The sequence below is a fragment of the Trematomus bernacchii genome, unplaced genomic scaffold (genome assembly GCF_902827165.1).
Source record: "Trematomus bernacchii unplaced genomic scaffold, fTreBer1.1, whole genome shotgun sequence".
NCBI classification, from domain to species: Eukaryota; Metazoa; Chordata; class Actinopteri; order Perciformes; family Nototheniidae; genus Trematomus; species Trematomus bernacchii.
In genome coordinates, this window is record NW_022988066.1 from 739250 (window position 1) to 747826 (window position 8577).

The window sequence follows — 8577 nt, forward strand, 5'->3', positions numbered from 1 at the left end:
AGAAGAAGAGAAACTGTAAAATCAATCAAACGGGCAGAATAATCCTATATTCTAGTGGCTTGATCTGAAATGAAAACAGGGTCAGAAAGGGCACACACACACACTCGCATAATACCGGCCAACTTTCAACAGCTCTCCTCCCAACACACACATTCCCCCCCACCTTACAGTTGGGATAACAGTCCTGGTGAAATTCCTTGGCACATTATCAGTGCGTTGAAAGCACCTGACTGGTATGTGACAGTGGCAGTTAGTGACAGTTCTCCTTTAAAGTGGGGGGCAGGCGGCGGTGGGTGGGGGGGGGGCTAAAGGGTTGATCCATTTGATACGCGCCCTGCTGGACACTTGACAGGAGCTGTCAGTGAGCCGAGGGGAGGGTGGTGCTTATCGATCAAACACCCCTGCTATCTGCCACGCTGACCTTCATGTCCTGAGGAGGGGTGTTTGGGTGGGGAGGCTGTAATGGGAGACGTGGTCTGGGGTGGGGGGGGGGTGCTGTCTTGTGATTGACATAGTAAATTCAATACAATACAAGAGCGTATAGCAGAGAAATACATATGCATAATCTATTTATCTATGTGAGTTGCTGTTTCTGACTTTTATTGGCTTTTATTGAAGGCTCTTTGAGTAATTTATTACTTCAAGTTGAGTGAAAAAGCAAAAAAGCAAATCAAAAACACAATGTAATGTAGTAACACTTCTTTAAAGGTAAAAACACTCAGAATGTATGTATAGTTTCTACAGTAAACTTTACTTGATTGTCAAAAGTAGTGACGCTTTGCATAGATTACTCCATAACATGTAATACAGTTATCCTTGCAATGCAACTGGTTTATTTTCATTATTAATTAATTGGTTGATTTTATTTTCAAATCTTCTCTTCTTTTGTTTAAAAAACACACCAGCACATTTCTATCCTTTGCTATTACTCTAGCAATACATTATATGAGTTCAGTTTGAGTAGTAGCCTTACTCTGTAAAGTTACCACAGATAGATTATAAATGTAAATATACAATAATTCTCTCTCATCAATGCATCTTTAGAAAGTATTTCAGAATATAACAACGTAATTAAAATAATAACTAGTTAATATGAAAAATGACTCAGTATTTTGAGGGTGTACACTGTACAGTATCCAAGTAAGTTTACTCTCCAACTATGTTCCCAAAACTGAGCCAATTTGGATTTAAACCAATCACAAGCCTTCCTTTCTAATCCCCAGGCTTCTGTTGCCCCTGTTCAAACACTGCATACTGAAATCCCTTCACAATTCGTGTAATTGTTGAAGGTTTTCAGAGTGAATAAAAAAACAACTTTAAGTCATTATCGAATCACTGTTTCACCACACATGACAGAATCAGCTGTGATCCTGAAAAAAATCTTTTTTAAAGTGATCTTTTTCTTCAAGAAATCTTGAATATCTGGCACAAAGCCAACGTTTATTTTTGCTGGAGAGGTGGATGCCGTGCGGCACACCAGCAGCATGCAAAAAAAAGTGAGACTGAGAGACAACCCGTCATCTTGTGGTTCACCGTAACCAGTGTTTAGCCTGGACAACCTTTGTCCCCCGGTTGTTACAGCGCCATGCGGGGCCCTGCTGTCCTGCTGTCAAAACACTGTTCCTGGCAGGGACTGCTACAGCACAATGTGACTGGATAAAATATGTGTCTAAAGCTGCTGATCTGACATGGACATTTTTGAACTTGTGAGTGACTTGCAGGTTGAGTGTCTTGTTTTAACGTGATGTCTTAAGTAGAGGACAAAAGGCAACTTTGCCCTTTTAAAAGTCAGAGTGTGTGAGGGTGAAGGAAACCCAACACATGGGGTGTGATGTGCGGTGGGCTCCCCCTGCTGTCTCCTGACTTCCTCACAACTCTATGACTCCTGTACACTCACTGACTTCATTTTACTGCAGCTAAACAGCTCAGCTTATGTTCTAACTTGCAATCAGCACTAAAGTTGATTTGATGCATTTAGATTATTTCCTCGAATATTTATATCTGTGAGCACATGTCCTCTTAAAGGAGTACTTAACCCCTAAAATGACGATGTGTTTATCCTGTGTATCCTTGAATTTGTGAAGAACATTTTGTTTTTCTATCGTGCATTCAACACTAAACAAAGAATACAAAAACTGAGAATATTCTTGAAGCATTAAAGTAAAGATTGCTATGTTTAACTACGGCAAAACTGTATCAAAACATCCACTTAAAAGTTCACTAAAACCTTAAAACACTAATTAAACAATCTAACGCTTGTGCAAGCACACTTCTAATCCATTGAAGGCAAAAGTGTTTTATAGTGAAGTCAAAGTAGTTTAATTTAAGAAGTAGTAAGAATACACCTGAATCAATGACACTTGAATTACACTTCACGAGTTGTTTGAGAGTTGGAAAACAGATAGTTTTGCTGTTGATCTATTCCCTTAAACTCATCAAGACTTTTCTCAATTTCTATCGGATTTTTCATTCACCATGGAGGCCTGCAAGAAAAACAAAGTTTTCTTCAACTCAGGGTAACACGTGGTGAGTAATCGGTATACAAATGGTCATTTTGTGGGTGAAGTATTCCTTTAAGCCACTTATCCTTCCTCTTCCTTCCTCTCTCCCTCCTGATCTATAAATACTCTCTCATCAGCAGAGGCTGGCTGCGAGAGGCGTCGACCCCGGCCTCTCTCCGTCCAGCAGAGCAGTGATTTATGGGAGCTCGGGCTGGCGCTAACCTTGCACTTGGGCCCTGGCAGTATAAATGATGGCAGGTCAGTGGCATGGCGGATGGAGGGGAGAGACTCTCTTTCTCCACCTCTCTCCCTCTCTCCTCTCTGTCCTGTTATCGTCAGCGTGATGGAGACATCATCATCGCCATCTCCCAGGAGTATAAATAGTGCTGGATCAGGTGACAGTGCCGGCCCCGGCCTTTGATGGGAGCTTTAATTTCATGCCTAATTTCTCTCGGCACAGAGAGGATCGATGCTGCCCTGCTCCTGCTCCCCATCCCTCTGCTGCAAAGACAAGAGAGCCAGGAAGGACAAATGTTGGCCGCTGAATGATGTGCCTGCACCAAGACATTTAGCTTACCTGTAAACACACATATGTGCGGACATCCTTCACAAAAGCATTGGCGAATAAATGCCAAACCTACACACACACACACACACACACACACACACACACACATGCAGAGGTCTGTTTCTGCAGCCCGATCAATACAGCTGGAACGGATAGCTTTGGAAATAAGGGCAAATATAACAGCTACCCACCTGTGTGTTGTGTGTGTTACACATTGCCATGGTGATAAATGTAAGCCCTCTGTCCCCGCTTGCAGCCCCAGGGAGGCATTGAACTCTAGCCCCTCCATAATGACTTTGTCTACCTATCGATCCGGCCATGATCCATGTACTGTAATTCTTATATCATCAGCCCCGGCCCCAGCCATAACTCCAAGTCATATTTCGGGGCCTCCCGTCCACTTGACAACTTAATGATGCAGGGGTCCTTGCCGAGTTTGTACTTTCACCCTCTTCCTCTCCCTTCCTCTCCTCCTGCGGGGCTCTAATTTCTCCTTGTTCTTTCAGACTAATATCATCAGAGGCTCACAGAGAATGTTCTCTCCAAGGACTCCTCTCTATGAGCCACATATCTTCTCCTCCTCACCTCTGAGTACTTGCAGTATTGCGCAGGGTTAGTGTCTGGGACTGCCGTGCATCTGTCTCCGATTTGGAGCACAGCCCCTGCAGGCTCCTGAGGAGACTCAGCCGTCCCTCTTTAGACCCTGTTCTTTTTCTCCCGTTGAGCCGGGGCTATATTTCATTGTCATTTCAAGCCTCTCTTCCTAGCCTGGGTGTAATAGCAGGAGATATATGGGCCCTCGTTTCTGCAGTCTTCGGAGCTTCCTCAGCCTTTTTATAAAACACTGTCAGAGTGACAAAACAGCAGCCCTTGGGTATTCGGGGCACAGATGCCCCCCACCATCCCTCGGCGATTTCTCAATATCCTGCGCTGATCCTTTTAGCAAAGAGATAACATCTGGGTCCTTGGACAGGATTAGTTGGAACAGTCATCCCGGCTCAGAGTCGTAGCTCATCTCTATAGCTCTGTCTGCCTGTAAGCCATGGGCTGTCTGTCAGCTCTGTTTTTATAAGAGCTGATTTAGGGAGCAGCCTTTGAATCCTGAGCCAATAGAGAACCACAAGAGCATGCAGGACTCTTTTTTTGTAATACTTCGATCCAGTGCTGACACACCTGATGGCTAATCAAGGAGCGTCAAGCTGTCAATGCAAAGAGAGGGAGGTGTTGTTCATTACTGTCTCTGTTTGAGGGGCTCAAATGGTGTTCCACCTGGCCGCAATGACATATTACAAACCCAACACCTCTGAGACATGGCCCTGATTGAGATGTGAGTAAAAGGGGATAGGAGGCGGGGAGCAGATGGGCTCGGCAGACAATTAAAGCTGCATCTTCTGCTGAGGCTTCCTCCACTTTGTTCCTGTCACTCGTGCCTCATCCTCGGTGACATCCAGCCTCTTCATAATGCCACTGACTGCACCCATTCCCTTCCTGCCCTCACATTTCTACCCCTACCTCACATCATGCTCCCTCTAACACTCTCATCCACACACTCTCTCTCCCTCACCCCCACCCTCCTCCTTCCCTCCCAGCCTTAATTGGGAGTCAGGGAGAGCAGTGGAAATCGCATTAACGCGGGCCCTGCCTGGGTGTGCCATCCATCTTCTTTTTTATTACGCCGCGCCGGGGCTGCCTGGGCGCTGCCGTTCGATTTGTCACCGGCCTCGTTCGCTGATAACAGGCATTTGTCATCGCCTTGCCTCCCTGTTAATGTTATCATCTCCTCCCTGACAGCCGCCCTCCGCCGGGGAGCGCTGGCGACAAAGCACATCCGTCAAGCGAATATTTCCACGGCTAAGGGGACCGCACACTGCAATAAGCCACATTAAAGCACTTATGAAGGGTGCAGGCCGAGTATGTGTGTGTGGGCACCGGTGCCACCATGCGCGCAGGAGTGTGCGCCGCGTGCGCATACACACACCCTGCGAACGCACGGCGTGTAGTGCGCTTGTCAGTGCCGTAAAAGAGGCGAGGTGGGGGCCGACAGGGAGAGGGAGAGGTAATTTGTTGCAATTAATTACGCAGTGAGTGTGGCTTTGTTGTGGGGGAGAGCATTTTATCTGTTGGAATGCTTCCTTCGCCTGGCTGTGATGCTATTTGTTTGATTTATAGCTTCTGCCTGCCCCAGGCGGAGTGAGCCTGCGTGTGTGTGTGTGTGTGTTTTCACATGTGCTTTGGCATTATCCACAGAAATGTACTGTAGTCGCAGTGACAAGGAGCCCTTTGTTTGGCAGTGAAGTTACATATGAACAGCCACACGGCCCCTGTTTGTCCTCTCTCAGGACTCTGCTGTCCATTTGTCATTCAGCAGCAAATCAACAACTCCAAAGGTTGACTCTCAATCAACCAACCTCCTTTTCCTTCCTTTGCTGTGACAGGGAGCCATGTCTGAAAGTGAAAGTGCACTCTTCCTCTGTACCAAAACAATCCAGATGGGATGTTTCCAACGATGGCCTGGTAGACCCTCCTCTCATCCTGCCTCAGTTGGGGGTTTGCAGGACTCTGACAGATGGATCAGCCAGCCTAAAGGCAGTGAGTTGAGATGAGAGAGAGAGAAGCGCCACTTCCCATCCTTGAACATACTGTATGACTCCCAGATTTACCATACAGCGTCACATGGCAAATTCACAACCCTGGCTGGCAAAGGACTGCACTCATGATGCAGTTTCACACACTGGGAGATTATTCACACCATGATCAAACTACACAGTTTGACGTGAAGGTCAAACATATCAGAGATGGTCACAACCTCCCTAAGATTCCAAAACGCAGGGCAGAATTCTTGGTAGGAAAAGAAGCAGAGACTATGTTAAAGGTCACCTATTATGCAAAGTCCTCTTTTTCATGTCTTTTATACATAAACATGTGTCCCCTCTGCGTTAAGAGATTCTGAAAGTTTCAGGAAAAAAGATTCTCTCTTTTTGTCCTGATCCATTTATATAAAAACCTGTCTGAAAATGAGCTGATCAGATTTTGGCCAATTTATGATGTCATAACGATCTTTTGGCTTGTGTAACCATTAGCCAATCACCAACCAAGGTAACCCCCCCCCCCACCTTATCACCTGAATCTCCTTCTAGAGCACCATTGGGTTCTTTTTAACCAAATATCTCTCAGAGGGGCATGGGGAGGGGCTCCTTATTTTCATCTAAAGTAACAGACAGACAGCCCTTGAAACAGGGCTGAAACAGAGGGGTTTATGGGATGCTGCAATACCAACTGTTTGGTATTTCGAGGCCAAACACTTCAGAGACATGTTTTGTATCTGAGACCTATAATATATTGATGAAAAACAGTATAATAAGGGACCTTTAAGATTATGTTAAATGTACACTATTATAGATCCATATTAGTAAGAAAGAAGTGTGTTGGTTGGTTTTAGTGTAAGTAGTTTAAATGTTTCTTTTTCTTATTGGTGCTATATTAATATTTAATGGCACTTGCTTTGTGTTTTTGGCTGGAAATACTACAATAAAGAGGTGCAGAGCATCTGAAATACCCCTTTTAAGCTGATATGGTGGACTAGTATAGAATGATTTAATATATATAGCCACTTCACCAATCACAGACACAAACTGATTATTTTTGAAAGCCTTATATTAACAGCCGCGACATCAACGCTGGAATATTCTTGTCACGTCAGGACTCTGTGTGTGTCATGATGGCAAAATGAAATGTGCTCCTCTCCAGTAGGTGTCTATCTCTCTGTGGACAGATTGTGTCACTGCGTACAGATTAGCAACCGTGCACGTCAGTAGGTAGTTGGGAAGGGGCCAGTCCATTGCTCCCCTTCTATACGCCCATGTTCCATTTTGCGTGAAGGCCGGCGTGATACCATCGCAAGTTGGACTATAAATAACCGTGGCTCGACTGAATAATTACCAAGTACAATGGATGAAACCCAGCCAAATGGATTTTCTGTAACTAGTTGTTCTTATTATCAGCTTTGAACTGAATTCAATTCAATGAGCTTCTGTTCATATCCTATAATCCTCATCAGCAATGACTTTTGCTACATTTGCATGGAATTGTAAATATTGAAATGTCAATTTCTTCAGAACACCTTAAGGACTTATTGTTCACGTTGGAGAGTCAATGGCAGCTAGGCACACTGGGTCTGCTGATGATGATCATGTGATATGATACATGCTCCAGATCATACCACTACATTGACCTTCATGGGGGCGTTTATTTTCTAAACTGCTGTTTTTAAGGTCAACACGATTTTGCACATAACTTTTAAATCATGTAATAATCATTAATAAAGCTCTTAGTTACAACTGATCTGTCCAAGACAGAGTCAAGGGTGTCTTATTACTGCCTTTTAGGCAACCTCATAGGGGTTCAGTGTTTTCTAACGATACTTTCTATTAGGTCAACATTAGGAATCATTTTGGCTTTGTGGGAAGATCAGATCTGTCTGTTTGTATTTTCACTTTATGTATTACATTCTATATATGGACACAATCTCCAGTTAAAGGTCGCCGAAACAGCTAAAGTAATGTGATTTAAACATTTGCCCTAAAATAATTGTTTTGGTAGCAGAGAACCGCTGCGCTACATATTGGTGGTTGGTAAGTAAATTACTTTATTGCATATACATTACATTATATTTTTTTGCTCTTACAGCGAAAAACTAAAAAGTGAGACATTTAAATAAGCCATTTTTCGAACAGCCTTCATTTTATTTCCACTGTATTTTAAACACAGAGTTCTTGTAAAACAGACCAGTTCAAAAAGAGAAAACTAAATGTTGTTTTGATATATTGTTATATAAGTTATAGCTCTTTAACAAGCTTTAAATATATGTGCGTATCTTTGGACAATATCAATGAAATGGCTACGACAGCAGCCACAATATCCAGCTCTCATAAAATAGACATCAAATTGACAAAGTGAACAGAAGAAGAAACAAACACCAGCTCAAGTTCTTGGAGGAAACGTTCACCTTGAGCTGAACACTGTGAACACACAGTTAAATATAATGTTATATCATTCTCACGATGTCTTGTGACTTATTTAACCGCTGTATGAAACATTGGAGAAATTATATATCTTCCTTTAGTGTGTGCTGTTATTGCTGTGTCACTAAATGAACATATTTCAGTGTCAATTGAGCAACAAAGACAGCATTCAACACTGACTGTGAACAATGAAGTGATCATGGGATGTGTTTGAACAAAGTGAAGCTAATGCGGAGATTAAAACTTCTCAGAGCACTGTGAGAAACCAACTCGGCTCCTGTAAAATGCTTTAAGATGCGGAGAAACTGATTAAAATGTCAGTGATGCTTGATTTGAAAAGCATTACCGCGTGACTTCTGTCTCACGTTATGTACAGGAGCTGCGCTTTGACTGGAGATTAACTGTTGAAACATAAATTATTCTATGTGCGTGTGTGTGTGTGTGTGTGTGTGAGTGTGTGTGTGTTGGCATGGGTCTTTGTAGTTTT